This window comes from Sarcophilus harrisii, chromosome 3 (genome assembly GCF_902635505.1).
Source record: "Sarcophilus harrisii chromosome 3, mSarHar1.11, whole genome shotgun sequence".
Lineage (NCBI taxonomy): Eukaryota > Metazoa > Chordata > Mammalia > Dasyuromorphia > Dasyuridae > Sarcophilus > Sarcophilus harrisii.
The window spans coordinates 598,310,279-598,329,308 of NC_045428.1; the positions used below are offsets into that span (position 1 = coordinate 598,310,279).

At 36.3% G+C, this 19,030-nt stretch overlaps 1 long non-coding RNA gene across 1 annotated transcript; it reads left to right on the forward strand.

Moving 5' to 3' along the window:
* The first annotated feature begins 463 nt into the window (after window positions 1–463).
* Window positions 464–16,673, forward strand: LOC116422911. Its single transcript, XR_004233424.1, has 3 exons — window positions 464–504; window positions 4,764–4,850; window positions 15,211–16,673. It is a non-coding gene; the product is annotated as an uncharacterized LOC116422911 (long non-coding RNA).
* Window positions 16,674–19,030: the final 2,357 nt, after the last annotated feature.

Consider the following 19,030-nt stretch of genomic DNA (forward strand, 5'->3'; position numbering starts at 1 on the left):
GGGGAAAACCTTCAGAGATTATCTCTTTACATGACAGGATTCAGAGTAGGGAAAAACTTAACGAATTTGCTCAAGGGAATCAGGTTTTTCTCTGGAACAAGGAGATCCTTAAATTTAAAGTTGTACTGGAAAGAAGGCTTATCAAAGCAATGTCTTTAGTCAGTGTCCACGCCTTTACATAGTGCTCATACTTGAATATATATTGGAGAAGTCATGCTGGAGATAAAACATGGATCTAAGTAATGAGGTAAGGCCTCTTGCAGTATAGACTTTATTAGACATTCCAAATTATATACTGTTCATAAAGCCCTATATTATAATTAATTTTTCTTTTAAAATCCTAATATTTATTACTTCTCAATAATATTCTGTAGCTTCCATATGCCATAATTTCTCATAGTCCCTAATCAATTTATTATTTTAATGTTCTCTGGTTTAGTTTTCTTGGGATCTCTGGGAGGAGCCTTCCTTTCAGTTCAGTAATCACCACAAGAGTCACCAGGGGTAAAGCCAAATTTTTTATTGTCTCAGATTCTTCTCGTCCATAAATCTGATATGCTATGTTTTCCACTTTGCTATGTTTTTCTTATATTTCCCTTTATGACTAGATTATATAACCATTTCAATCTTATCTTAGTAAATAGTGTAACTATTGGTCTACATTTAACTTCTGCCAGATTGCTTGCCAGTTTTCCTAGCAGTTTTTACCAAATTTTAAGTTTTTATATCAAAATCCTAGATTTGGGGGTTTATCAAAACATTTGCTATTTGTCATTTATTATGGTTTATTATGTCTGGGGCAGGTAGGTTGCAGTGGATAGAGCACTGGACTTGGAATCAGGAATACTCATCTTCCCAAGTTCAAATCTAGCTTCAGGTACTTATTAGCTGTGTCACCTTGGACACACCACTTAACTCTGTTTCAGCTCCTTCTCAGTAAATTGAGCCGGAGAAGAAAAGATACTCTAATATCTTTGCTAAGAAAATCTCAAGATGAGGCCATGGAGAATGAAGTACAACTGAAACGACCAAACAATAATAAAATGCATAATTACTTTTTTTTCTTAGGCAATAACAGATGGTTTTGATAATTACTATCTTATAATTTGAGTTCTGATACTGCTAGACCTTTTTCCTTTACATTTTCCCCCTTTAACTCCTCTAATATTTTTGACCTTTTGTTCTTCAAAATGTTCTATTTTCTTTTTCTAAAATATATTTAATCAGAAACTGTTTCTTCTGTTAACCTGAATAGTTTATATTTTTGTAAGTACTTTTCCATTTTACTTAGGTTAAATTTATTGGCATGTAATTGGACAAAATAACTCCCATTAATTGCTTTAATCTCATCTTCATTAGTGATATATTCACTCTTCCATTTTTAATACTAATGATTTGGTTTTCTTTTTTAAAAAATATTAGCCAATAGTTTATTTTATTGTGTTTCTTTCCCCCATAAAACCAGCTCCTAACTTTACTTATTAATACAGTGTTATTCTTACATCAGTTTTAATACACTCACCTTTAATTTTCAGGATTTCCAATTTGGTATTTAATTGGTGATTTTTAATTTGTACTTTCTAGTTTTTAGTTGCATTCCCATTCCTTTCATTTTTTTTCTTCTCTTTTATTGATGTACGGTTTTATAGATATAAAGTTTCCCCTAAGCATTGCTTTGGCTATATATCCCACAAGTTTTGAAATATAGTGTCATCGTTATTCTCTTTAATGAAATTACTGAATGTTTCTATGTTTTTTGACCCCAATAACTTTTTAAGATTAAATTATTTAGTTTCCAAATAATTTTAGCCTATGTTTCCATAATCCTTTATTAAATGTAATTTTTATTGAATTATGATCTGAAGAGGACTCATTTAACATTTTCACATTTGACTAAATTTTTTATTCCTAATATATGGTGAATATTTGTTTTTTTGTTTGTTTGTTTTTTTTATTTCATAGCCTTTTATTTACAGGTTATATGTATGGGTAACTTTACAGCATTAACAATTGCCAAACCTCTTGTTCCAATTTTTCATCTCTTACTCCCCACCTCCTCCCCCAGATGGCAGGATGACCAGTAGATGTTAAATATATTAAAATATAAATTAGATACACAATAAGTATACATGACCAAACCGTTATTTTGCTATACAAAAAGAATCAGACTCTGAAATATTGTACAATTAGCTTGTGAAGGAAATCAAAAATGCAGGTGGGCATAAATAGAGGGATTGGGAATTCTATGTAATGGTTTTTAGTCATCACCCAGAGTTCTTTCTCTGGGCGTAGCCCCATTGGAAATGATTTGGTTGATCTCATTGCTGAGGATGGCCAGGTCCATCAGAACTGGTCATCATCTAGTATTGTTGTTGAAGTATATAATGATCTCCTGGTCCTGCTCATTTCACTCAGCCATCAGTTCGTGTAAGTCTCTCCAGGCCTTTCTGAAATCATCCTGTTGGTCATTTCTTACAGAACAATAATATTCCATAATATTCATATACCACAATTTATTCAGCCATTCTCCAACTGATGGGCATCCCCTTATTTTCCAGTTTCTAGCCACCACAAAGAGGGCTGCCACTAACATTCGTGCACATACAGGTCCCTTTCCCTTCTTTATAATCTCTTTGGGATATAAGCCCAGTAGTAACACTGCTGGATCAAAGGGTATGCACAGTTTGATAACTTTTTGAGCATAGTTCCAAACTACTCTCCAGAATGGTTGGATTCGTTCACAACTCCATCAACAATGCATCAATGTCCCAGTTTTCCCGCATCCCCTCCAACAATCATCATTATTTTTTCCTGTCATCTTAGCCAATCTGACAGGTGTGTAGTGGTATCTTAGAGTTGTCTTAATTTGCATTTCTCTGATTAGTAATGACTTGGAGCATCTTTTCATATGACTAGAAATAGTTTCAATTTCTTCATCTGAGAATTGTCTGTTCCTATCTTTTGATATGGTGAATATTTGTAAAGGTTCCATGTACTTCTGTGAAAAAGATATTCATTTCTATTCCTATTCAGTTCTCTCCAGCTGTCTAACATTATCTATCCTAAGAGTCTATTCATCTACTTCTTTCATATTTATCTTTTGGATAGATTTATCAAGTTCTAATATTGGGAAAGTTTAAGTATCCCACTATTGTGGTTTTGCTATCTATTTCTGCCTACAATTCAATACCTTTTCCTTTATAAATTTGAATATTGTTTGAGTCATATTTGTTTAATACTGATATTTCTTCATTTTCTGTGGTACCTTTTAACATAATGAAGTTTCTCTGCTTATCTCTTTTAATTTATTCAATTTTGCCTAAGGTCACAATTGCTACTTCTGCTGTTTTGTTTTTTTTTTAATGTAGAAACTGTTAATTCTTGCATTACCCTTGACTATAACTCCACAATATTTGAATTATTTTCTTCTAGATGCTTGCAGTATTTTCTCCTTGATCTGAGAGCTTTTTAATTTAACTAAATAAAATGTTCCTGTGAATTTTATTTCTGGGATCTCTTTACAGGAGGTGATTGGTCAATTTTTCCAGTTTCTAGTTTACTCTCTAGTTCTAAAACTTAAGGACAAGTATAATGTCTAGACTCTGTTTTTGATCATAACTTTCAAGTTGTCCAAAAATTCTCGTATTATCTGTCCTTGATCTGTTTTCCAGATGTTTTCTTCCCAATGAAATATTTTATATTCTTTTCTAATTTTTCATTCTTTTGATTTTATTTTAGTATTTCTTGATGTCTTATGAAGTCTTTAGCTTCTCTTTAAGTAATTCTAATTTTAAGTAGTTATTTTTAGTGAGTTTTTAAAAAAGCCTCTTTTTCCAATTGTTTATAATTTTCTTGTGTTTTTTTCTCATACCTCTCTTATCTGATTTTTAAGGGTTTTTTAAAACTCAACAATTCTTTTTTTTTTTTTTTTTGAGGAAGGAGAAGGCCAATAAACCATGTAACAACATGAATTATTAGCTATGAAATATTATTTTTCTGTCAGCTAATGAAATGTAGTTTCGTATTCTTTTTACCATTGGCACTCAGGCTGGGTTCCCACAGGAACTCTGGAATGATTCAATCAAGTTGTGAACCAGTTCCTTTGAAAATCCAAATAAAAGAAGAATAATTTTAGTAGAATATGAGCTAAACATCAGAAAGCAGAATTAGTATTGCAATGAAAGGCTCATATAAGGTCTGTTTTTATAGAACATTTGTGGATGGTCCATGATGTTTTCAAAATGAGTTGTAATTCAAATGCCAAAAGTTCATGGTTTTCAAAGTACCTACCATCTGTATTCAAGAATGCAAACATTTCTAATATCAATCTGATGATTACAATTTGATGATTGCATTCGATCCTCACAACATCCTTGTGGTTTGGGGTGCTAATGTTATCCCCATTTTGCAATGAAGGAAACTGGGCAAACAGATTATATGCCCGGGGCACCCTACTGCTAAGTGTATGGATTTGAACTCAAGTCTTCCTGGCTCCAGGTCCAAGGCTCTCATTACTGAATTACTAGTTGGCTCTAATTTCCAGATAATTCAAGTTATGGAATATACTCATATCTAAAGGAAAAACACAAAGACGTGATTTTCTAATTCCCAATTGGCTGCATGATCTCCCTACCCCCAAGTTGTCTTTGAAGAGTCCTTGGGATCCATTGGTCCTTGCTTGCATGTCCCCTCTCCCTAAAGAGGATTAAATTGTACATTTCTCTCTATACTCATCCATTCTTTATTCCATTCCCTGTGTCCAGGAATTACAATTCACAAAGAAGATTTGATCCCCAGTTTTGAGGAGCCCAGAATTCTGAAGCCAAAAGGCCCAAGGAGCTTCTGTCTAGGTGAGTGAGAAGGGAACAGGTAAATTAATATGATTATGACAGGAAGTATTTATGTTCAGTGAAGCAGGAAGTGTTAGAATTGGGGGCAAAATAACTTGAGTTGGAATTCTTTTTTAGACATTTTGTTGATGTGATCTTGGTTGTTACTTAACCTCAATCTTCCTGCCTCTGAAATGAGGGAGGTTTGCCTCCAATACCTTTCACTTCTCTTTCTATGATAAATCTACAATCCCATGAGGTCATTGTTTAAAACTTGGGAGTGTGAACCTTTTTAAAATTTTCTTTCCCCCACCCCTTTTAAAAAGTTTATTATCCCCAGTTACCTGTAAAAACAGTGTATCATTATTGTTTGTTCGATTATATGTGTACATTTGTTAGGATTCTTACAAGGTGTCAAGTCAGTGGAATTGATAAGATAATGATTCTCTAATTTACATGTGTTTAGTACTTACTATAATTCCACAAGATTTACACCTTTAAGAGTGCATATATAAGAAGGAGCTCTCAGGGAAGTCCACTAAAAGCTCTGAGTCTCAGCCAGGATTCAGTCAAGGAGATTCACAAGCCAGAGAAGGCAGCTTAAGCTCTTGGAACCAAGGAGAGAGATAGGCCTCTATTAAAGCTAACGGGGTCCCAGGAGAAGAAACAAGACTTTGAAGGAGACAATAAAGGACTTGGACTTTACTACCTGGCTGCATTTAGGGGGACTACTATGAACTGAAGGGAAGGCTACTCCCAGAAGCCCCCCAAGAAATCTCCTAGAGAACTTTAAATTTTAGAGAAGAATATTACATATTTCTTTTTCACATATTTATTTATAAATCATGTTGGGGAGAGAAAAATAAGAACAAAAGGGAAATACTATGAGAGAAAAAATACAGAAAAAAAAGTGATTATAGCATATGCTGATTTACATTGGTTCCATAGTTCTCTCTCTGGATGTGGAAGGCGTTTTCTATTTAAAGTTTATTGGGATTGCCTTGGATCATTGATCCACTGAGAAGAACCAAGTCTGTCATAGTTGATCATCGCACATTCTTGCTGTTGCTATGTGTATACTGTCTCTTGGTTCTGCTCACTTCATTCAGCATCACTTTGTGTTAAGTCTTTTCTGGCTTTTCTGAAATCATCCTGATCATCATTTCTTGTAGAACAACACTATTCCATTACATTAATATCCCATAACTTATTTAGTCATTCCCCAACTGATGGGTATCTACTCATCTTGCCACTACAAAAAAGCTGCTACAAATGTTTTTGCACATGTGGGTCTTTTCCCTCTTTTATGATCTCTTTGGAATACAGATCCAGGCATAAGACTGTTTGGATCAAAGGGTATGCACAGTTTTATAGTCCTTTTAACCCACTCATTCTTTATGATTAGATTGTTTAATCTCCAATTAGTTTTTAATCTATATTTCCATAGTCCTTATTAAATATAATTTTATTGCATTATGAACTGAAAAGGATACCATCAATAGTTCTGTTTTTCTGCTTTTAAGTATAAAGTGTTTATATATTGATATATGATCAGTCTTTGTAAGAGTACTATTAGTTGCTGAGAAAAAGTTGAATTCCTCTCTTGTTTCCATTCAGTTCTCTCCAGATATCGAACATATTTAGCTTATCTGAAATTTTATTTGCTTCCTTAACTTCTATCTTGTTTATTTTTTGTTAGATTTATCTAATTCTGAGAGGGAAAAATTAAAGTCCCCTACTGTTATAGTACTACTATCTATCTCCACCTGTAATTCATTTAACTTTTCTTTTAAAAATTTGCAAATACCCAAAGAAAGAAGACTGGAAAATGAATGTAAACTGTTTGCATTTTTGTTTTTCTTCCTGGGTTATTTACCTTCTGAATCCAGTTCTCCCTGTGCAACAAGAGAATTGTTCAGTTCTGCATACATATATTATATCTAGGATATACTGTGACATATTTAACATGTATAAGACTGCCTCCCATCTGGGGGAGGGAGTGGAAGGAGGGAGGGGAAAAGTTGGAACAGAAGTGAGTGCAAGAGATAATGTTGTAAAATATTACCCAGACATGGGTTCTGTCAATAAAAAGTTATAATTATTAAAAAAAAATTAGATGCTTTAGTATTTGGTGCATGTAGGTTCAGTATTAATAATGCTTCATTGTTTATGGTACCTTTTATCAAAATGTACTTGCCCTGTTTATCTCTTCTTAATTAAATCTATTTTAACCATAACTTTCTCTGAGATTATAATTGATAACTTTCTTTTCATAATTTTCTTGGATTGCCTTTATTTCCTATTTTTTCCTTGATTTCTCTTACTTGATTTTTTAATGCCTTTTTTAAGTCCCTCCAAGAATTGTTTTGGGGTTGGTCTGTTTGATTTTTTGGGGGGGAAGGGAGTGTTGGATCAGTTGTCATTATTCTTTGGAGTAGGAATGGCTTTTTTCCCTAAGTCTTCTTCTGAATATAAACCCAGATCTTTTTAGCTATCCATGGTTAGGATCTTTTTCCTTTACTTACTCATTTTTATTTTTAATTTGTTTTGTTTAATATTATTTATTTTATATATACAGCTTATTATTATCAAGTTTTAATCCCAGATTGTGGGTAATGTTGCCCTAGGCCCCACATCCTCCTTACTCTTGTTTCTGAATTCTGTCCAGGTCCAACCTCAAGGACTCTTCTGCTCTCCTCAGCCATTGTTGGGGTCCCCTGGCCATACCTGCTCCCTGCAGGTGCTGTGCTTACCTGGCAGGTATGGTCAGCAACACGCAGTCTGGCTTCTGGAAACAGTGGGGGGTCCCTCAGTCTTCCCCCTCCCCTACCCCCAAACTGTCTGCTGTTCTGTAGATCAAAGTTCTGGAGGCAAAATCCCTTGTGGCCTCAGTGTGGCCTTGCAGCTTCCCGGCTTCCAACAGACTTGCTCCCGAGCCTGCAGTCTCTGACTCAGGGGAGGTGTCTGACTTTCATTCAACCCAGAAGCCCTGTCTTTTCAGAGCTTCTCTAACTTGTCTTAGGAGGACACCTGTGTTACCTCTTTATTTTTGCTTCTTGTACCCAGTTCGTGATGGTTTTCTTTGGTTTGTGGAGGGAATCTGGAGAGCCTGGGAATTTCTGACCTCCTCTGCCATCTTCCCTCCATACCACTTCTCTCATTTCTTTCCCCAAGTTATCTTCCACTCTTTCTCCTTTAACTCTTCCAGGAATTCACTGTTCAGATTGCACCTTTCTTTAATGCTTTGCTTGTAGCTATTTTCATGTCAGGCAGTCAGATGGAACAGCAAGTAATGCTGGACATGGAGTCTTCATGAGCTTAATCTAGCCTGCGACACTTCTTGGCTGTGACCTTGGGCCAGTCACTTCTCTCTGTTTGCCTTAGTTTCCTTATTTGTAAAATGAGCTGGAGAAGGAAGTGACCAACCCTCCAGTGTCTTTGGAGAAAACCCCAAGTGGGATCACGGAGAATCGTTCACTGAACAGCAACAGGACAGAGAACATTTTCATGTCGCAGCCTCCCCAGCAGTCTGTGTCTTGAGTTCTTCCTGCATCTTGGAAGTTTATGATCCCACATTAACAAATTTTTCTCTTCCCATTTCATTCTAGTCTTGGAGAAAGTCATGTTCCATCTTCACTTTCCCTGTTCCCCACATCCTATCATTTATTATTATTGCTCCCCATTATTTCTTCCTATTCTTAAATCTGAATCTAATTCCATTTGATGGTCATTTATTGAACCCCAGCCATGTGCAAAGTGCTGTTTTGAGTTTCTCCCTCTCACAAATCCCTCTCCTTCTCCTTTTGAGGCTCCCTAGGTCTGACCTGGAGGAAGGACTCGGAAAACCTTTGTTGAGCATCTACTAAAGAAAGCTTGGAGGCTGGACTTTGAATCAGCTGTGTTGCACTGGAAAAGTCACTTGACCTTTCTCAGGCTTAGATGCCTTATCTGTAAATAAATAATAATAGCACCTATTCTACAGGATTTTTGTGGATTGAGTGAGATAAAAAGTACTTTTTAGTCTTGAAGCACTAAATAAATGTCCACTATTATTATGGGCAAAGCGCCGGGCCGGGGTGCCGAGATATGAATAGAGAAGTCAAAAAAGCTGGTAGTGGTAGATTTTTTTTAACCACTTGTCCTTCTCAAACCTCTGCTAGGTTGTAGTGAATATTATTTTCTTTTCTTGGTGTTTCAAAACCATCTATTTTATAATATAGTGCTGTATAAGTTTTATAATATATATATTTTATAATACATAATACATAAAATGTAATGGGCTGAAGCTCGAGTTGATGCACTGAAGTTCCAAGCATGTGAGGCTAAATGGTAATTGGACCATACTCTATTAATATATATGCTTGGAGAAAGAATGGCCCCCGTGCACTCTTTGTGCAAGCTCTGATGTGTTGTATAGGAAATGACGTAGGGACAATTTTGGTGGGTGGAGGCAGAGGGGAGGAAGAGAGGCAGGGAGAGACACTGCTGGCCAGGTTCCTGTTGTGGCTGCACACAGTCCTGTCGCCATCCCCTTTCATCTCCACAAAGAATAAAGATCGAAGATTTTTACTTAACCTGAATTCTTGACTCTGGCTGATTTTAAAATACGTGGTCATCACAATAAAATATATATATTTGATAAAATATAATACATAATCATATATAACATAAAAAATAAAATATTAAAATATATGCAATATATTTATTATATATAATTATATAACTATAGAATATATTTATAACATATATAAATATGTAATATATAGATTTTGCTAGAAATTAATATCAGGTTTAATCTGCACTTTACAAAGAAAACATTTCACTTTTATTGAAAGTAGTTTACATGAAGGTCTTGCCATGGATTCCAGTGACTCAGGAGGAAATTTCTATTCCAGCTTCCAATTCTGCCCAGAATGAATTTTTTCTTCACACCTGCCCTGGAGAAATTCCACTTTCTACATGAAGCCTTTCCTTATTCCCCTCCTTTAATGGCGTTTTTGTCTTTTGTGTGTATACGATGTGGTGCAGCTCTTAGGGACAATGAAGTCGTAACCCAAATGTCCCCTGGCATTTGGGGAGGATGTAGTGAAAGATGATATATTTCATTAATGAGCAACAATGATGAGGTGCTTAAAATTGACACAGGAGCATAACAAAATTAGTTATCAGCCACTTGAATTAGTGACATCTCAGGCCTAAAAACACCTCCTCCCGCCATGAGCTCTGCCCAGAGAATTATGGGTACTGCAACAGCACCAGACCATTCCTCATCTCTATCTCTAAGCCATAAAATTAGCATATCAGTGACAGCTCCTGGTCTCTCAAACTTTTCCCTGTAAATTACTTTCTTGCTCCTGGTTCTTTGCTAACTTCCGCTTTAACTGATGTTACAGTTATAATAAATTTTGCCCCTTGACTTGGAGATGGATCAAAGCCTGCAAATGCTTTTGAGACATCTCTCAACACCAGTCTGGAACCCCAACCTTTTGGGGTCTTTGCCCTTTCTAAACATTGTGCTGTGCTTTCCATTTATCAAACCAGGTCAGTCTTGTCAAAGATGTCTTTTAGGGCAATACCAATTGATGTAAATACCAATTTATTCATTGGGAAGTGAGTCAGATTTATAAGAATAAGAGTCATTTCCTCCCTAATTGTGAAATAGTCAAGGGATATGAATAGGAAGTTTTCAGAGGATTAAATCAAAGCCATCAGTAGCTATATGGAAAAAATGCTCTAAATCACTAATTTGAGACATCCACATTAAAACAACTCTTGAGGTAGTGCATCATTCCATAAGATTGGTTAAGATGGGGAAAAGTAAAATCTTATTGTTCAATCATTTCAGTCATATTGAACTCTTCCTGTCCCCATTTAAGATCTTGGCCAAAAATACTTAAGTAATTTGGCCCTTCTAATTTGAGATCCAGTGCTCTATCTACTGTACAACCTATCTGCCTTACTCTAATTAGAATGGCCACCAGAATTATGGAAATCATCCAAGATAGTAGAATAGAAGTTAACCATGTAGCTATACAACCTAGCCCACAACAGTCACAAGAGATACTGCCCTTGCCCCCAGTGAAGGGGTGTTAACCTTTGGTGGGGAGAGACCAATCCCAGGACAAAGGGAAGTCTGTGACTAATCCTCAGGCAAGGAGCGGAGGATTGGCACAATCATTTTGGCTCCTCGATAAGAAGGCATCTGAGTCTCAGAAACCAGACAAAGAAAAGCTTCAGCATGAATACTCTGATCCCCAAGAATGAGCAAAACAAAAAAGAGTTTTATAACTTAGATACCCAAGACATGAACTCAAAAGAAAACTTCAGAACTCACATCAGTAAAACAACTTGCCCACAAGATCAGTCAGAATTCCCAGAAGAAATTATGAAAGAGAAATGTGCAAATTAGAGCAAGTGAGCAGTTTGAAGTAGAAAATTCACTAATCATTTCCTAAAAGGAACCTCAAAAAGAACATAAACTAAAGTAAAAAAAAATCAGGACTTAACATTTATGATTTCAACTTGCAACAGCAAAAAAAAAAAAAAAAAAAAAGATTCAATTTAAAAAGATAAGAAAATTATATTTTACTGAAAGATAACATAGACAATGCTATTTCAGTATCAATATTTAACAAACATGCACCAAATATGCATAGTATCTTGATACTTAAAAGCTAAATTAATTACAAGAAGAAATTGTAAAATTATAATACTGGGGAGACCCTTCAGAGCAAGACATCTTAAAAAAAATGAAAATGGAATTTTAAAGTAAGTTAGATATGGTAGACATTTGATAATTACTATAGGAACAGAAAATCTTACGTGTGTTTCTTTACAGTGAATGGCACTTTTACAAAATTCAATCTCTATTAAGTCACAAAAACTTCACAAACATGCAGAAAAGCAATATTATTCAACACATTCTTTGTTGACCACAATGCAAAAAAAAAATTATATTTAATAAAGATATTTTTAAAGGATTGAAAATCTAGATAACAATTTTAAAGAACCAGTGGATCAAAGAACAAATGATAGAAATAATAATTGACCAAAATTTGGAGGAAAGAATATATCAAGGAATTTGGCAGTATTATTTTAAAAGCATCTTGAAAACAAACCAATTTTAAAATACTACACAATAAAAGAAATCAGCCATTAGATATTTGAGTAAAAAGAAGAAAGTAAAAACCAAGAATTCCCCAAAAATGTAGGAAAAAGGATATTAATAGATATACTTTTGCTAATATCTGACAATAAAACTTACAACTTAGATGAAATAAATGAATGTTTGCCCCCCTTTTCCAAATTCAAATACTCAGATTTCAAACAAACTGAACAAGCCATGAAAGAACTCCCAAAGAAAAATCTCCAAGACTAGAACGACTCACAAGTTAATTTTATCAAATGAAACTTGTTATATCTGGCCATATTTATATTTTCAAAAAGTTCCAATTCACTGATGATTAGACCAATAGAAATCAAAGTCACTCTGAGGTTTCCCTTCATACCCATCAAATTGGCAAAAATTGGCCAAAAGAGGAAAGTGACAATGTGGAAACAGAAACACTGATTCACAGTTGGAACTATGAAGTGGTATGGTCAATTCTAGAAAGCAATTTGGTGCTGTAACCCCAAACTTACTAATGTGTAGATGCCCTTTGAACCAGAGATAACTACTAGTAACTCTTTGCCCCAAGTGAAGAAAAGGACCTAGAGGTATGAAGATATAAACATTCCATAGTGGCAAATACCTAATGACTATGGAGTCTATCATGATATATGAATGTGATGGAATATTATTATACAAGAAATGAGGAAAGATGGCTTCAGAGAAGCCTGGGAAGTCTTTTATAAAACAACTGAGGGAAGTGAATGATATTGTAAAAATGAGTAATTATGAAGCTTAAGAACTCTGACCAGCATAATGAGCAACAATTTCCAGATGATCAATAATAAAGAATGCTATCTACCTCATGACAGAGAAGTAGTAGCCTAATGTGGAGAATCACACACACTTTTCAACACAAAGGGGCAATTTGTTTTGCTTGACTTATTTGTTACAAGTTTTCTAGTGGGAAGAGATGGCAGAGTTGGAAGGGAAAAAGCAGATACTTGCTAATCAAAAAATAAGACAATCAATATAGAGCATTCAAGGGCATGAGAGAAGTTATGCAACATTGCTACAGGTTGCAAAAATTTGTTGCTATTCAATCATAGTCATGTCTGACTCTTTGACCTCACGGACAGTATGGAGTTTAACTGGCAAAGATACTAGAGAGATTTGCCATTTCATTCTCCAGTGTCCCCGTTTTATAGATGAAGAACTGAGACAAATAGGAATTAAATAAAGTGAAAATCTAGAAAGACATTTTCAGGTGAGTTTTATTATATACCCTGCCCCTACTAAAATTTACAAACTATGTGGAATTAAGTTTTTAATATATAAAGACCTAGTAGGAAAAAAAAATGTGGGAACAGGATACTGTACATATCGTCCCAGTTAGAGCTGCTCAGCTACGAGTCATCTTGGAAATGAATGCAAGGAGCCTATATGGAAAGATGAGTTTACATCCCACTGCAGCGGATAGCTGATGGCAATAACTTAGTCATGACCTAGTTTCATCAGAAACAGCATTTTTGAGCCTATGGAGAACCTGTCGGATATTAGAAAAGTTACTAAAAACAGACTTCAGGTGAATATATGCAGTAGATAATGGTCCTCATCATTCCCTGTGCTGTCAGGTTTGTTTCCTTTTGATGGCCCCAAGAAAATTTTCCCTATTGCCACAGCAGAACCGGGATGCCCCTTGAACGATGAGCACATACAAAAATGATTTTTGTTTCACAGGTTCCCTTACCAGCTATCTACACCAAGTGAGAACATAAATAACAGCCACTTTGTTGAGTCTTCTTAAAACCAGTCATCATGATTGCAATCTACTTTGATGGGAATGCCCAGAAAACAAAATCATAAATACACCAAAGTAACAAAATAGAGTTCTATCAAGATATAGATTGAAACAGGATGGAATGCAATGGAACTTAGATTTCTTGAGAGTATACTGTATTTCAGGGTTTATGGAGTGTTCTAGATGGACTAGTAACCCTGTCATGGCTGCTCATCCACCTGGTTCTTAACTGTCTCCTAGCAGCAGGCTGAATCAGGTTGAAGCTGACCAAGGGGTCTCAAACTCCTTTGGGAGTTGGGAGATGTCTAAACCTGTATGAGACCTTCCTCCAGTGGCCATGAAGGCAGCTGAAGCAGGTGTGAGAAATGCTCCAAGCTTGCTCAGACCCCAAGATTCCAAGACCATCCAGGCCCCTGCCAGTGATCTGGAGTTTTGTCAGCTGCTGGACTTTGTGACTCAACTAGTGATGCAACTCTATCTCTCTTAAATCCAATTCGTGCAGGAGTCAAGATGTCACCCCTTCATGTCATTAGTCCTGTTCAAAAACAAAAAACAACTACATGGCAATCCTTGTGCCATGCTTTACAAATAGTATCTCGTTTGAGATTCGAGACCTAAGGAATTTTATATTGAGATAGCCATGCATTTTAGGTATGATAATCCAGAATAGGGATTCTGAAACATTCATGTAAAGCTAATGTGTGATTGTTTTTTTTTTTTTGGGGGGGGGGGAGGTGAGGGTCCCAAGTGGTAAAATTGTACAGAGAAGTCCTCCCCCTAAACATTTCAAGCAGAAGACTTATAATGAGTTATATGTTGTCACAAAGGTTTAGTTAAGTTTGAAGAGATTCATCTCTGCATGGGCTAATGGGTCAATTCAACCTCAAAATCTCTTGAAAATTCTAAGTGGGAGAGATTAAAATCTCTGGAGGAAGTTGATGAAAATCAAATTGCATGAGTGCTTTCAACTGCTCCATTTCTTGAATTTCCTCCTGCGACATTATCTTAATAAACAATGTTCCCCCATGTCCCCTCTTATTTATCCTAGTCATATATACCATTCCACAGTTCCACTGCAGGCTTGATTCGATCCCTCAAGTCCTCAGTGATATCTGTAAGCCGAGGTTCTTGTGTCAGGACCTCATTCCTCTCACTGGTTACCCTGACATCTGAGACCACAGATTCTGCTCCTTCCTGAATCTTGTCTGGGTGAACTTTGGATCTGTTATTTTTCAGGTAGTAGAGTTAGGCAGTTAGGTGGTACAGTGGACATGGCACTCTAGACCTGGCCAAGAAGACCTGAGACACTGTACAACACCCAGTCTGTGATTTAACCTGATTCCTCACCTGTAAAGTGGAGACAAAAGCATCTCCCTCCCAGCATCATCTTGAGGTGTGTCCAGGATTTAGCACAGATTGGTTGGCTAGTTAAATATTTTAATCCATGCTTATTTGCTTCCTATTCTCCATAGGATCCAGCTGTGTGGAGAGTCCAAGAAGTATCTTCCTCCACCTTCCGGACATCTTTTATCTACCTCAGGAAAAGCTCTTGTGACAACAGAGAAATGTGGCCCTTTGCTAGGTCACAGACCAGAGAGGTTTGGAGCAGCTTTCACTCAGCTGGGGGGGAGAGAGGGGGGAGGCCCTTGGTCAGCAATCTGCTACCGAGGGATCAGCATGGCAGGGTTTTAATAAATAATTGGCCAGAGGCTGCAGCTTCTCTGTTCCAATACTTAATGCCGTCATCACTGAGCATCCAAGTTGAGGGGACCTGTGGTTGAACCTAGGCTCCTTTCCCAGCCCTTATTTCTCACTGGGGAGTCTGATCTGGGAAGAAGCTCCTGCCCATCCCCAGGCTTTCTTCACAGGGATTGGTGACCTCAGTTGAGCATGTGACATCACTTAAGTGTGTGCTGGAGAAAGGGAAGGCCTTGGGAACAAAAGTGTTCATCGCTATTGACTCTTAACGAGAAAAAGCTCATTAAAAACGTTCTTAATCTCTCCAATAACATTGGTACAACAAGTGTGATCTATCTTCACTATACCAATATGTCCATAATTCTAAGGTTGGCCAAACAATGGAGAAATCTTTAAAAGTATCTCATAAGAACTAGGCTTGAACGGACTTTAACTTGTTATGAAACCTAAAGAACTTGGGGCTTGATTCTACACAAACTGCCAAGTTTTCTAAATCTTCACCATTCCAGTTCTAACACAACATGAGGCTTCAGTTTTACCTAGGTAGACTATTTGAAGCCTTCCAGTTTTCTCAGTGGGGGGGGAAGTCAAACTTCTAGCTTAACAACTGTACTTTAATTCCTATTAATTAGCCCAAGCACCAGCAAGTGCTAGAGATGACCTGGTCGTGCCGTTTTAACCTTCTCTTGCCAGAACGAAATAAGGGAATGACTTAGAAATGGCTCTTTCCTGGTGTTTGAAAGCAATTATAGATTTTTTCTTTTTTTTTCTTTTTTTTTTGGCAAATGCAATTGGAGTCAATGACCTGCACAGGATAATAAGTATTAAGTCTGAGACTGAATTTGCACTCGGGTCTTCCTGATTTCAGGGCCAGTGCTCTCTGTACACTGTGTAATTCAGCTGCCCTGTAGCTTTAGTCATAATCCCATTTGGTACTTGATTATTCCTCTGACCTTTACTACTCAAGGCCTTCAATTTTTCTGAGCTTCTTTAATATAAAATAACAGATTTAAACTAGGTAACTTGTCTGCCATCCCTACTTTATCGCTCTTTTATTTATGCTCTTATCGCATTAGTTTTTAAGCTCTCTTGCCCAGATGTGTATGATTCGTGAGATGCCTTGTGACATCTTTTCACCTTTTGATCCGATTTTTCTTGAACAGCATGATGAATATGGAAATATGTTTAGAAGAATTGCACATTTAACCTACATTGGATTGCTTGCTGTCTAGGGGAGGAAGGAGAAATTTGGAACACAAGGTTTTATAAAGATGAGTGTTGAAAACTGTCTTTCCATGTATTTGGGAAAATAAAAATACATTAAATTTTTTTTGTTGTTCTTTTGGCTTGGCTTTAATCCCTATTTGGATCGTTGCTTTCTAATACACCAGAAGTTCCTTCCATTCTTTTTTTCAGGGTGTCTGCTAGTTTACACCAAGGTTTTTCAGCTTCTATCAAAAGAAACCAAAGCTCTAATTTCCTTAGCTCTTCTTTAGATTCCAGTTCTAAGTGCTCTAGTAATTGGATATGATGCTATTTCCCTCCTTTCTTGAAACCTAGTTACTGAAATATATATTTTCTTGTGAAGATTTCTCCCACAAGTTTATTAGCCCATAGTATTACTTCATTTTATTAGCAGTTTTGCTTGAACTTCATTAATTTACTCTGCTGTATTCCCTCCTCCCTTTTAAAAGAAGTTTTAGGATTTTATAACTGCATTTCTTTTTTGGATATATGCTTAGCTGTATGGAAGTAGTGAGCAGGACAAGGGTACACAGTCTTTCACTTTAGCCATTATGGCACAATTTTCTGAAAAACCTGTTTTCAACCCAGCAGTTTATTGATTCCTCACCTCTTGTGAGGGACGATGGCTAGTCCAAGATATTGCAAGAAATAGACATGGTTAGAAAACAAAGCAATTTTACTTAATAATGATCCATAAAGAAGGTTGCAGGCAAAGGACATCAATAGCTGGCATTGAACAAAAATCAAGACAGAGCTCCCTCCCCTGAACCTACTGGATCACTGCAGTTTAGGTACAGGACTTTGATTCTCTAAGTTTCTTACATTTTGCACAAAACCTTTAGAGCCCAAAGTATAAAGGGGAGAGTATTTCTATGTTAAAGGGTTCTTATGGGTTTGTGTACTTTTTTCATTACTTGTATAATTATTTCAATATAGTGGTTTCCTTTGTAATATTAGGCATTTAAATCACTAAAAATATTATTCAGAGGATTTTATAGCCCATGATACTAAAAAGTAAAAGGCCCCTGATCTAGGATAAAGTGGCTGTCATTCATCCAAGCACTATGTAATAATGAGACTGCAGGTCCAATGTAGCTGATGTTCAGATGCTACTAAAGGTTTTCAACTTTCGACATAACTTGTGGGCAGCCACCTTTATCCCTTGTCCTAGAATGTATCTTAAGATGATCCCAAAAATGTCCTACCCATTTTACATCATTTCAATGGTGAGTTTTAACCCATTGTAGGACATCTCTTAGTACTTTTTTTTGTCCCAGCCTGAGATTTTTAAGCCTTTTCACATTTAAACAAGGTGTCAGAAGTTCACATGATACTGATTATTAAAGACCCCTTGCAAATAGAACTCTGCACCATGAATATGAAAGGGAAAATTGTGACATCATTATAGATATATAATCCTGACCTTGTGCAAATCTTCTGACCATGTTTTTGATATTGGATAACACTTAGTTTTGGAAATGTGATTTTATACAATATTTCTCCATATTGACTAAAGGGTACAATAGTCAAACTGATGGTCAACCAGATGATGAAAGAAGGGAAATCATTGAAGTTTCAGAAGTCCTGCCAGTAGTCCATCACTGCCCCAGGCTTTCCTGGAACGGACTGAACAGGTGATGGGCCAGTCAGAACCATGATTACAATTTCACCTGCCATCATCCTCCCTTTATTAGCCAGTTGCTGCTACATAAGTACTCACCCCATCCATTAACTTTTAACAATAGTTTGTTTCCCAATTTACTCTTCTCAGATACCAGAAGCAATGTGTAATTCAAAGGCCAAAGCAAACAATGAACTTTTAGTGAGTTTCATTATTGCAAAAGATCACACAATCAGTCCGGGTTTTACAGGTGTAATTATCACATTTTTAAGACCTTCAAAAATCTTATTACTAGAACTTTCTAAAAGATGTGCTCTGATCTTGATGTCCTCGGAGAGCTAGACTTTCTCTTTGATGGTGGTATCCTGGGGGTTAGGGGAGGAGGGAAGAGTCACTCCTTATCTTAAAAATGTTTATTATTACATATTTATTCAGTTGGGTGAGCCGAATGCCCTAAGTTTAAACGTTTGTCATTTAGCAGTTACAGAAAAGTTCCTGAAGCAAGGGAGAAAATAATAAAACAATTACGTGCCATTGATAGGGAACTTCAGGCTTCAGAGATTCAATCATCAAATAATTAAGCTCCAGAATAAAGACTGATAAATTTGTATTGGTCCGCTTTACTAAAATGGTTTCTCTTCTACAGACAGGCAGGAGAGAACAGTAGGTAGAGCCAGTCTCTGCACTAGGAAGACTCAAACCAAAATTTCACCTCTGCATACACTGGC